Source organism: Sus scrofa, chromosome 8 (assembly GCF_054392235.1).
Source record: "Sus scrofa isolate SSC_HxYL_T2T_F1_AM1 chromosome 8, Sscrofa_HxYL_maternal_Yorkshire_Landrace_v2.0, whole genome shotgun sequence".
In the NCBI taxonomy this organism is placed as follows: Eukaryota; Metazoa; Chordata; class Mammalia; order Artiodactyla; family Suidae; genus Sus; species Sus scrofa.
This window is the reverse complement of record NC_139390.1, coordinates 51,942,293-51,954,253: the sequence shown is the minus strand read 5'-3', so window position 1 is coordinate 51,954,253 and position 11,961 is coordinate 51,942,293. Positions and strand designations below refer to the sequence as shown.

Sequence of the window (11,961 nt, the reverse complement as noted above, 5' to 3'; positions counted from 1 at the left end):
AAATAAATTTTTAGAATAAGTTATTCTAAAACTGCTTGTAACAGTCTTATACCAAAGTATATTTTGAAATTCAAATGTAACTGAGTGTCTTAAGATTTGGAAATCTTAGAAAAAGAGGAATTAGGATGGGTTTCTCCAAGCAGAAGGAGCAGAGTAAGGTTTGAAGGTAAGAGAGATTGGGGCAACATTTGGGGAAGTAATTTATTAGTTTCAAACATTAGGTACATGAACAGAGACTAGAATTGAGATTAAAACTAGAGGATAACCGCCTTTTCATGAAGAGTATTCTCAACTAAGCAAGGTGCATATACCTCACGTGCATGTGTAAATTTCATTCAGGAGTACTTGAAGTTATTGTAGCCATATAGTTCCAGGATTATATCAATGGTAAATGCTGATTTTTAATTTTGAATAGTGCATTAGCTCACAACTAAAACAAATTATTTTTATCCAAAGAATAAATTACTTTATGTTTTTCACAATTTTACAATTTATTTTTATTTTTAATTCAGGTATAATTGACCTCAATTAGTTTAGGGTGTACAACATCTGAAATTCAATATTTGTGTACATTGCAGAATGCTGACCACAATAAGTAAAATTCCCATTCCTCAACATACATAGTTGCAAATTTTTTCTTTTTTCTTTCTTATGATAAGGACTTGAAAGATTTACACTTAGCAACTTTCAAATATGCGATAGAATATTATTAACTATGGACACTATGCTTTTGACCCCTCACCTCATTTTATTCATCTCCCACTGCCACTCTAGCAACCACCAATCTGTTCTCTGTATCCATGAGCTTAAGTTTTTTATATTTGAATACAACTTTATTATTTTTTCAAATTCAGTGAATTTTATTATATTTATGGTTATACAACAATCATCATGACCAAATTTATAGCATTTCCATACCAAACCCCCAGCCCATCCCTCCTTCCCAACCTGTCTCCTTTGGTAGCCATGAGTTTTTCAAAGTCCGTGAGTCAGTTTCTGTTCTGCAAATAAATTCATTGTATCTTTTTTTTTTTTTTTTTTTAGATTCCACATAAGTGATAGTATATGATGTTGGTAGCACTGTTTAACTTCACTTAGCATGATAATGTCTAGGTCCATGCATGTTGCTGCAAATGTCATTATTTCATTCCTCTTTTATGGCTGAACAATATTCCATCGAGATATACATATATATATATCTTCTTTATCCACTCTGTCCATGGAAATTCAGGTTGCTTCCATGTCTCGGTTATTGTATAGAGTGCTACAACTAAAATTGGGGTACATGTATTTTTCATGTCATGGTTTTCTCTGGATAGATACCCAGGATGGAATTGATGGGTTGTATAGTGCTTCCACTTATAGTTTTTTTCGGAATCTCCATATTGTTTTCCATAGAGGTTGCATGAATTTACATTCCCACCAACAGTGTAAGAGGGTTCCCGTTTCTCCATACCATCTCCAGCATTTATTGTTTGTAGACTTTTTGATGATGGCCCTTCTGGCTGGTGTAAGGTGGCACCTCGTAGTAGTTTTGATCTACATTTCTCTAAGAATTAGTGATGTTAAACACATTTTCATGTGGTTTTTTTTTTGTCATCCATATGTCTTTTTTTTTTTTTTTTGTCTTTTTTGTCTTTTTGTCGTTGTTGTTGTTATTGTTGCTATCTCTTGGGCCGCTTCCGCGGCATATGGAGGTTCCCAGGCTAGGGGTCGAATCGGAGCTGTAGCCACCGGCCTACGCCAGAGCCACAGCAACGCGGGATCCGAGCCGCGTCTGCAACCTACACCACAGCTCACCGCAACGCCGGATCGTTAACCCACTGAGCAAGGGCAGGGATCGAACCCGCAACCTCATGGTTCCTAGTCGGATTCGTTAACCAATGCGCCACGACGGGAACTCCCATATGTCTCCTTTGTTTATATCTCTTGCCCACTTTTTGATAGAGTTTTTTTTTTTTGTATTGAGCTGCAGAAGGTATTTATATATTTTGAAGATTAATCCCTTGTCAGTCGCTTCATTTACAAATATTTTCTCCCATTCCATGGGTTGTCTTTTTATTTTGTTTAGGGCTTCTTTGCTGTGTAAAACCTTTTAAGTTAAATTAGGTCCTATTTTTTTACTTTTTTTTAATATAATTATTTTTATTTTTTTTCCCATTGTAGCTGGTTTACAGTGTTCTGTCAATTTTTTACTGTACAGCATGGTGACCCAGTTATGGTCCCATTTTTTATTTTTGTTTTTTATTGTCATTATTCAAGGTGGTGGATCTGAGAAGATATTGCTATGGCTTATGTCAGAGAGTGTTTGGACTATGTTTTCTTCTAAGAGTTTTATGGTATCTGGTCTTATATTTAGGTCTTTAATTTATTTTGAGTTTATTTTTTGTGTATGGTGTTAGGGAGTGTTCTAATTTCATTCTTTTACTTGTAGCTGTTCAGTTTTCCCAGCACCAGATTCAATGCTATCCTTATCAAATTGTCAATGGCATTTCCACAGAACTAGAACAAAATATTTTAAAGTTTGTTTGTAAGAACAAAAGACCCAGAATAGCCAAAGCAATTCTGAAAAAGAAAAATGGAGATGAAGGAATCAGAATCCCTGACTTCACAATATACTACAAAGCTAAAGTCATCAAAACAGTATGGTATGGCACAAAAATAGAAATAGAGATCAGTAGATCAGGATAGAAAGCCCAGAATTAAACCATACACCCAATCTATGACAAAGGAGGTATGAGCTTAAGTTTTGCCGCCATTTTCTGTTTGATTTTATTTTTATTTTTATTTTCCTAGGGCTTGAAATAGAAGAAAGGGAAATTCTGGAGGAAATCCAATGTTTTAAAATCTCTCCAAACTTTCCCTAAAAGCCAACAGAGTTACTAATGTGGTGAAAATAAAACTTTTTGGACAGGTACAATAAAGAAATAAGATTTCCCCAGAATCCCCCAAAGTGAAGACAAATCTCCAAGAACTACAAGATCTGCATGATATGAGTATCCATCTGAAAGAAAGCTGAGATAAGGAACAGGGAATCTAAAAAGAGGAAAGCTAAAAAAGTTTCACCAATACTCACTGTAATTGTGGCAGGACAGTCTGTCCACAGCAGTTAAGAGTGGGTGGGAAGAGTTTGCATAGGTGAATTCACAGGTGAGCATGAGGTTATGATCATGCTATAAAGCATCTTGGGAAGCCTCTACCACATACCTCTTATAACACACTATCAAATCTCCTTTCCTGGACAAAAGTCCTTCTGAGCAGAGACAATGTAGAAAAGAGTTTACATTGAACGAATTATATTACAGGGATAACAGGGGTTCAGAAAATAGAAGGTTCACACAGAAGTTGTGGGGAGGGAGACAGAGATGGGAGACTTAAGGGAATCATGGCGATATTTTCTAACAGTTTGTGTAAATATCAAGAGAAAAGTCTCTCAAAATATGAAGCTAGAAAAGTTATTCTAGCAACTCTGAGTCTTAAAATAAGATAAAAACTTAATTCATGTCAAAGTGTGTAATAAAAAATAATTTTTCTTGAATTCCAAACAAGATTTAAAGAAAAAAATGATGATGAAGAAGAAAAGCATTTCCAGAAGGAAGGAAAACACCACAAAAATTCATTCTTCAAAACAAAGAACCTGAAATATCTTATTTTATATAAACCAAATGTAATCATGAAACTAACCTAAGATATAAAAGAACGATATACATTAGATTTGTTTAACAAGTAAAATTGAAGATTCTAGAACCCAGGAAGAGAAAAGAAACAGTGAAATGTAATGTGTCAACTAGAGTGAACAAACACATCAGAAAATATTTGTGTGGACCCTCCCAGGTCCACTGGTGCACTTGTCCATTGGTAGAAACTCAGCTGAGCTGGAGAGCACAAAGAGCTGACAGCTCTCAAAATAGGCCACTATGCTGATGAATCCAAATGGAATGTCAGTCAAGTCTTTATCGTTTACTGCAATGGTATGAGTCTGGTGTTTGGAGGGTAACTTTCTCCTGTGAGGCCTGTCAGGGAAACTCTGTAATTTTCTACAGTCAGGCCTGAAAAATCATGCCTGGGTTTTTATATGAGCCATATCCTCCATGCATAGTTGTCCTTTTCTCTGGAGAATTGACATCAGCCAAACATGATCTAATCCTCCTGGATGCTATTCACCATCAGCCCAATACCACCCAGACCAGAACATCACATCTGACCTCAGACAATGAATAAAGGGCAAGGGTATAGAAAGCCAGCTCCTTTGCCTCAAGGTGACACTTAATTAGTGGTGCATTTTGTGCTCCAGAGTCTCTAAGTGGGAAGAAAATCTCCAAGTGAGATTCCATTTTGGCTTAGTTTTCTCCCCTGGCCTTACTCTATTTCCTTCATTGATCTTCTGAGAGTACTCACAAAATAAATGGACTGCCTCCAAGAAATCTAACCTGGTTTTATTACAGAGTGTGGATCAGGGAAATGGACTCTAAAATGAGATTATGAAGTTAACACTCACTGGCTGAGTAGTACTGAGGACCTCACCACTGCTATAAGATGTATGCAAAGTCCCTTGCATGCTCTAGCATTTCTATTGCTGGGAGACTGCTAAGAATTTGACAGGTCATAGATTTTTTTACCCAGGAAAAATGTCTTGAAAAAATAAAAGATAAACAACATTTTTCATAAAAACAACAATTGCATGAAAATGAAAACAGCACTTTACCTAGAAGTATAACCATCATAATTTTCTTTGGCATTTCTTTCCCCAAATTATCTTAGATTTTATTATCCTAAAATATCTGCATTTTGCCTTCAGTTTTTAAGGCTATTATTTTTGTTTAACTTAGAATTCTGACTTGATTTTTTGTTTGCTTGTTTTCAAACATTTGAAGGTATTACTTCACTGTCTTTTGGACTTTATCATTCCTGATAAAGCATTCAGTGATCCTCTGAATAGTTTTTCCTGTATGCAAAGTTTGTTTTTCCTGTGATTTCTTGTAAGATATTTATATATTGATTTTAATAGTTTGACGCTAATGTACCTAGGTATGGTTTTCCTCCTATTTATCCTTCTCAGTGTTCGCTCATCTTTTTGAATCTGTACAGGCATGCCTGTCAATAAATTTGGAAAATTATCAGCCATTATTTGTTCAAATATTTTTTCCTGAATGATTTTTTTCTTTTCCTCTTGTGACTCTAAGCACTCATGTATTGGACCTTCTAAGATTTTCCTACAAGTCCTTAAGTTTTGTTAATGTCTTTTAAATCATTTTTCATTGTTATTGCTATTGTGTAACTACTGATATATCTATCTAAGCCTTTGAAAAAAATATTTGTAAGTTTTAAATTTCACTATAGTATGTTTTCAGTTTTGGATGTAACAATCCAGATTTCTTAACAAGCATCTCATGATTTCATAATTGACAAATCATTGATTTACTTATTAGTTAATGTATATATTATGTTATTAGGGCAGGTTAAAATAGGATCATGATTTTCTTTTTAAATAATTAATTAAAAAATAAATTTTATTTTCTTCAAGCATATTGATTTTTTCTTTTGTCACGTTAAGTAATCCTATTATTTTAACATATATTTTTCTTCAGTATTTTAATTTCCATTTGGTTTCTTCAATAGTTTATATTTACCTGATAATTTCCTATATTTTCATTTATTATTAGTTATTTTTCCTTTATCTTAGTAAACAGTGCTGTAGTATCTGCTTAATCTGTATTATCTCAGATGGTTTATCCCTTGATTATCTTTTCAGAATGTGTTTTATTTTTCTACATCTTTATTCATCAAGAAATGATGGTTCATACCTTGAACACTGTGAATATTGCTGACATTTGAGGAAAGATAATCAAAGATCTCCAACAAAAAGATAACCTCATGGATGAATTCTACCAAACATTCAAAGAAAAATTAATATTTATCCTTCTAAAATTTTTCCAAAAAATAGAAGAATAAGTGCTTCTAAACTTATTTTATGAGGCAGTATCACTCTGAGACCAAACCAGAAAAAGACATCACAAAAAAAGAGAAAATTACAGATCAAATTTTCTGATGAGCATAAATGTAAAAATATCAACAAAATGCTTGCAAACCAAATTCAACAGCCATTAAAAATATAACACATCAGGACCTGGTGAACTTATCCATTGGATACAAGATTGGTTCAACATACACAAATTAATCAATTTGATATGTCACATTAACAGAATGAAGGGAAAAAAAACACATATTATAGTAGATATAGAAAAATTATTTATATACTTATCTTTTTGTGATAAGAATTCTCAAAAAATAGGAACTTACCACAGCATAATAAAGGTCATATATATATAAGCACACAGCTTACTTTATAATCAATTGATAAAAGCTAAAATGTAATTTGGAGGCTGACTCTTGCCGTTTCCGTTCAACATGGTAATGGAAGTCATAGACAGAACAATTAGGCAGGAAAAATGAATAAAAGGCATACTAATCTGTTTGTACATGGTGTGAAACAAGAATATAATTTATTCTTATGCATACGGATGTCCAATTTTTTCTAATACTTTTTATCAAATAGACTATTCGTTTCCCAGTTTGTGGTTTTGGCATTTGTATTGAAGATCCGTTGACTATAGATGCATGGATTTATTTCTAAGTTTTATTCTGTCTTATTGGCCTATATGCATTTTATATCAGAACAATGCTATTTTTATTACTGTAGTTTTATAATATACTTTGAAGTCAAACTATAATACCTACATTTTTACCCAGTATTGCTTTGGCTATTTGGGGTCCTTTGTGCTTCCATATGAATTTTAGGACTTTTTTCTTCTGTTTTTAAAAAGAATGCGACTGGGATTTGATGATAGGGATTGAACTGAATTTTTGATCACTTTGGGTTAGTTTGGACATTTTAACAATGTTGATTTTTCTAATCTGCAAACATGAAATGTCTTCCAATTTTCTGTGTTATATTTCATTTCCTTCATCAATGTTTATAATTTTTAGTGTACAAGTCTTTTATATCTTTGGTTAAATTTGTTCCTATTTTACTCCTTTTGTTGCTATTATCAATGTATACATAACGACAGATTTTTGTATGATGTTTGGTGCTGAAACTACTTAATTTATTGATTAGTTTTAACAGGATTTTTTTGTGGAATTCTTAGGGTTTTCTACATATATATTATCATGTCATTGGTAAATAGTTAGGGATTGCATTGAATCTGGTGCTGGGAAAGCTGGACAGCTACATGTAAAATAATGAAATTAGAATATTCCTAACACCATATACACAAAAAAATAAACTCAAAATGGATTAAAGACCTCAATATAAGACTGGATACCATAAAACACTTTGAGGAAAACATACGCCAAACACTCTCTGACATAAACCACAGCAAATCTTCTCAGATCCACCTCCTAGAGTTGAACATCTCTTCATGTGTTTTTTCACCATCTGTATGTCTTCTTTGGAGAATTGTCTGTTTAAATTTCTGCCCATTTTTTGATGGAGTTTGTTTGTTACAGTATTTATCTTCAGGAGGTGTTTATATATTTTGGAGATTAATCCCTTGTCAGTCACTTCATTTGCAAATATATTCTCCTATTCTGTGTGGTTTATTTTTTTCATTTTGTTTAGGGTTGCTTTTGCTGTGCAGATCTTAACCACTGGGTCACCTGGGAACTCCTGTGGCACTGCCAATATTTTCCATTTTTAATGAATAAGAGAAGAGACACTTCCTTGGCTTGTGTGCATGCAGCCCAGCAACCACTCTTTCAGTCCCAGGAATCATCTTTAAAGTCTAACCAGTCCTGAGGCTCTATATAACCAGCGATACTGGAGTGACATCTTAGAAGCTGAGAGGAATTTCTTTATTCCCAGAACCTACATCTATTATTCAAAATTTAAGTACTGATTTTTAAAATTACATGTTTTCATTTTCATAGTTGGAATTTTAAAAACTTTTCAAAGAATTAAAAAAAAATTAAACCTATGGGGCTTTTTCTATAAACCTACATCATTGGAAACGCCTCATAGAGCAACTATGTGATTTCCTTTACTCATAGAATTACATGTTAGAGCTGTGAGGAAGAACTACAAGACAGCTGCTAAATAGACTATGAAAAACCTAACAGGGAAACCTTTTTTTATCTTAGGTATTGGCATATCCCAAGGATCTGTACTGTTGTCGGGTGTGATAGTTTAGGAGTGAATATGATTTGAACTTAATGCATGTTGAGAAGGTGTCTAAAACTCACAACCAGGCAGATACATCTCTTCTGACCCTAAACATGTGGGGGAGTTTTTAAGTGTGCCCATATTTCATTGACACTAAAGAAGCCCATCTACAACAACTGGTTCATGTTAACATGACAAATGGTTCACGTATGCACTGTGCAAAAATTCTTTTTGAAGGGTCTCCCTTGAAGATAATGACTGAAACATTTAAAGGACCCAAAACACTGGAGAAAGCAATGAAAAAGAGAATCCTTAAAAGTATATTGACTTAAACAATTTTGTCTATGTTACACATAATAAAAAAAAATCTTAAAAAAATAAAAAAATAAAGATACTGGTTTACCTGCCATTGTGAAAGGCAGAAAGTCTGTGGTGAAATATACTTCTCTGGAAAATTCTTAGTTATTTAATACACATATTCCATTTATACACATATGTTTATTCTGTGTGTGTATATAGGCATATATATGCCAATCCTCTCTCTATATATATGTTAATTTTTTAATCCTGAAATCACAAGGATTAATTCTTATTCTAATTGTTTTTAGTTTCATCACTGCCTGGTTGGATGTTCAGGAAATGCCCTTTGAATCAAATTAGGAACGATTCATTTTATTTTATCCTCCTACTGCTTGAGGATTCCAAGTATTGATAAAAAGTTGAAAGGACAGGAAAGAGCTAAAAGAATGTGGAAGTTGAAGAGATACTAGTTCTGTCCAGGTTTTCATTCTCTTCCTAGGGCATTTTCAAGTACTTCACTTCTGGTTCTGGACTACCTATTTCTCTTTCTGTTTCCTGGACAGTGATAGAATAATGGAAATGCATATACTTCTGATCTGCTTCCTGGATATTGTATGAAGATAGCATGTTCTTTTTTTGTAATAATTTTCATCAAATATATTTCTTTACTCCACTTACTCTAACTTTAATTAATATCTTATATGTGCTTCTTTCACTCTAATTAAAGTTTTTGTTAAACTACTCAGTAACACATTTAGAGGCATTCCTAGCGTAATTTACCAAAACACCTAGTTTAACGTAGCACAAACTGCGGCTTCTTTCATTTCCAAGGATTATCCCATTTCTCTCCCTCTCTTTTTTTTTAGGGCCGCACCCACAGCATATGGAAGTTCCTAGCCTAGAAGTTGAATCAGAGCTACAGCTGCTGGCCTACACCACAGCCACAAAAAAATGGGATCCGAGCCACATCTTAAACCTACAACACAGCTCACGGCAACCTCAGATCCTTAACCCACTGAGCAAGACCAGGGATCAAACCCGAGTCCTCATGGATACTAGTCAGGTTTGTTACCACTGAGCCACAATGGGAACTCCAAGGATTACCTTTATTTACAAACTCCATAGACACAATTATTCATGCTGGGGAATTTTAATAGCAACTTCATTTTATGTTACACTTAAACATGAAGGACAGAAAATCTACAAAATGTGCAGAGTATGACTATTAATTACTAATTAGTGCTTAATCTTATAAAGTCTTGTCATTAATTATCATGCTTTAAAAGTATGCTCAAATATATCCATTAATTTAATTTAAAGAGCATTCTTTTCTTTTCTTTTTTTTTTTTTTTTTTTGTCTTTTGGCCTTTTCTAGGGCCGCTTCTGTGGCATATGGAGGTTCCCAGGTTAGGGGCCCAGTCGGAGCTGTTGCCATTGGCCTACAGCAGAGCCACAGCAATGCAGAATCTGAGCTGCATCTGCAAGGAGGTACACCACAGCTCAGGGCAACGCAGGATCCTTAACCCACTAAGCAAAGCCAGGGATCAAACCCGCAACCTCATGGTTCCTAGCTGGATTCGTTAACCACTGCTCCATGATGGGAACTCCTTAATTTATAGAGCTTTCTGAAACCTGTCATTCAAATCTTATTCTTATGACCTGATCTACTAAGAGGAATTCACTCGGATGAATTTATGGTTTAGAACAATACTGAAGCTTTCAACTCTTTTGTCTGATTTTGTAGATTTAGAAGAATATTGCAAAGAATAGGGATTTGCAATTTCCTAGGAAAGGTCTCAACCAAGTGACACAAGGCAGGTTATTCTCTTATGATTTGAAGTAACAGAGCATATTTTATTCACATGCAAAATATTATGATAAGCCCTTTCTCTTATGTTTACTCCCTCAGAAATAGTATATATTTTACCATGTTTCTTTTTCTCATTTATAATGATTTTTACTTTTTCCTTTAAATCTGGTTTACAGTGGTCTGTCAATTTTCTACTGTACAGCAAGGTGACCCAGTTACACAAACATGTATACATTCTTTTTTTCTCACATTATCATGCTTCATCAAAAGTGACTAGACATAGTTCCCAGTGCTATACTGCAGAATCTCATTGTTTATCCATTCCAAAGGCAATAGTGTGCATCTATTAACCCCAACTTCCCAGTACATCCCACTCCTTTCTCCTCCCCTTTGGCAACCACAAGTCTGCTCTCCATGTCCATGATTTTCTTTTCTGTGGAAAGGTTCATTTTTGCCATATATCAGATTGCAGATATGTGATATCATATGGTATTTGTCTTCTTCTTTCTGAATTCACTTAGTATGAGAGTCTCTAGTTCCATCCATGTTGCTGCAAATGGCATTATTTTTTCTTTTTTATGGCTGAGTAGTATTCCATTGTGTATATATACCACATCTTCTTAATCCATTCATCTGTCAGTGGACATTTAGCTATTGTGAATAGTGCTGCAAAGAACATTCACGTGCATGAGCCTTTTTCAAGGAGAGCTTTGTCTGGATATATGCTCAAGAGTGGGATTACTGGGTCATATGGTAATTCTATGTATAGTTTTCTATGGTACCTCCATACAGATTTCCAGTGATTGTACAAATTTACATTCCCACCAACAGTGCAGGAGGGTTCCCTTTTCTCCATACCCTCTCCAGCATTTGTTATTTATGGACTTATTAATAATGGACGTTCTGACTGGTGTGAGGTGGTACCTCATTGTAGTTTTGATTTGCATTTCTCTAATAATCAGTGATGTTGAGTCCTTAGGATTTTCTATATATGCATGTCATATGCATACAGTAAAAATTAGTTTTGATTTGCATTTCTCTAATAATCAGTGATGTTGAGTCCTTAGGATTTTCTATATATACATGTCATATGCATACAGTAAAAATTTTACCTCTTCTCTTCCAATTTGAATACATTTTATTTCTTTTGTTTCTCTGTTTGCTGTGACTAGGACTTCCAATACTATGTTGAATAACAGTAGTGAGAGTGGGCATACTTGTCTTGCTCCAGATTTTAGTGGGAAGGCTTTCAGCTTTTCTCCATTGAGTATTATATTTGCTGTGGGTTTGTCATAAATGACTTTTCTTAGTTAAGGTATGTTCCCTCTATACCCACTTTGGTAAGAGTTTTGATCATGAATGGATGTTGGACTTTGTCAAATGCTTTCTCTGCATCTACTGAGATGATCATATGGTTTTTGACTTTTCTTTTGTTAATGTGGTATGTGACGTTGATTGATTTGTGTATGTTGAGCCATCCTTGTGAACCTGGGATGAATTTCACTTGGTCATGTTTATGATATTTTTGATATGTTGTTGGATTTAGTTGGCCAAATTTTGTTGAGAATTTTTATGTCTATATTCATCAAAGATATCGGCCTATAGTTTTCTTTTTTGGTGGTATCATTGTCTGACTTTGGAATTAGGGTGATGGTGATATCATAGAATGTCTTTGGGAGTGTTCCTTCTT

At 34.2% G+C, this 11,961-nt stretch overlaps 1 pseudogene; it reads left to right on the top strand.

Annotated features, from left to right (window-relative positions):
- The first annotated feature begins 7,974 nt into the window (after nt 1–7,974).
- On the top strand, nt 7,975–8,090 carry LOC146400469 (small nucleolar RNA SNORA18; annotated as a pseudogene).
- The last annotated feature ends 3,871 nt before the right edge of the window (nt 8,091–11,961 follow it).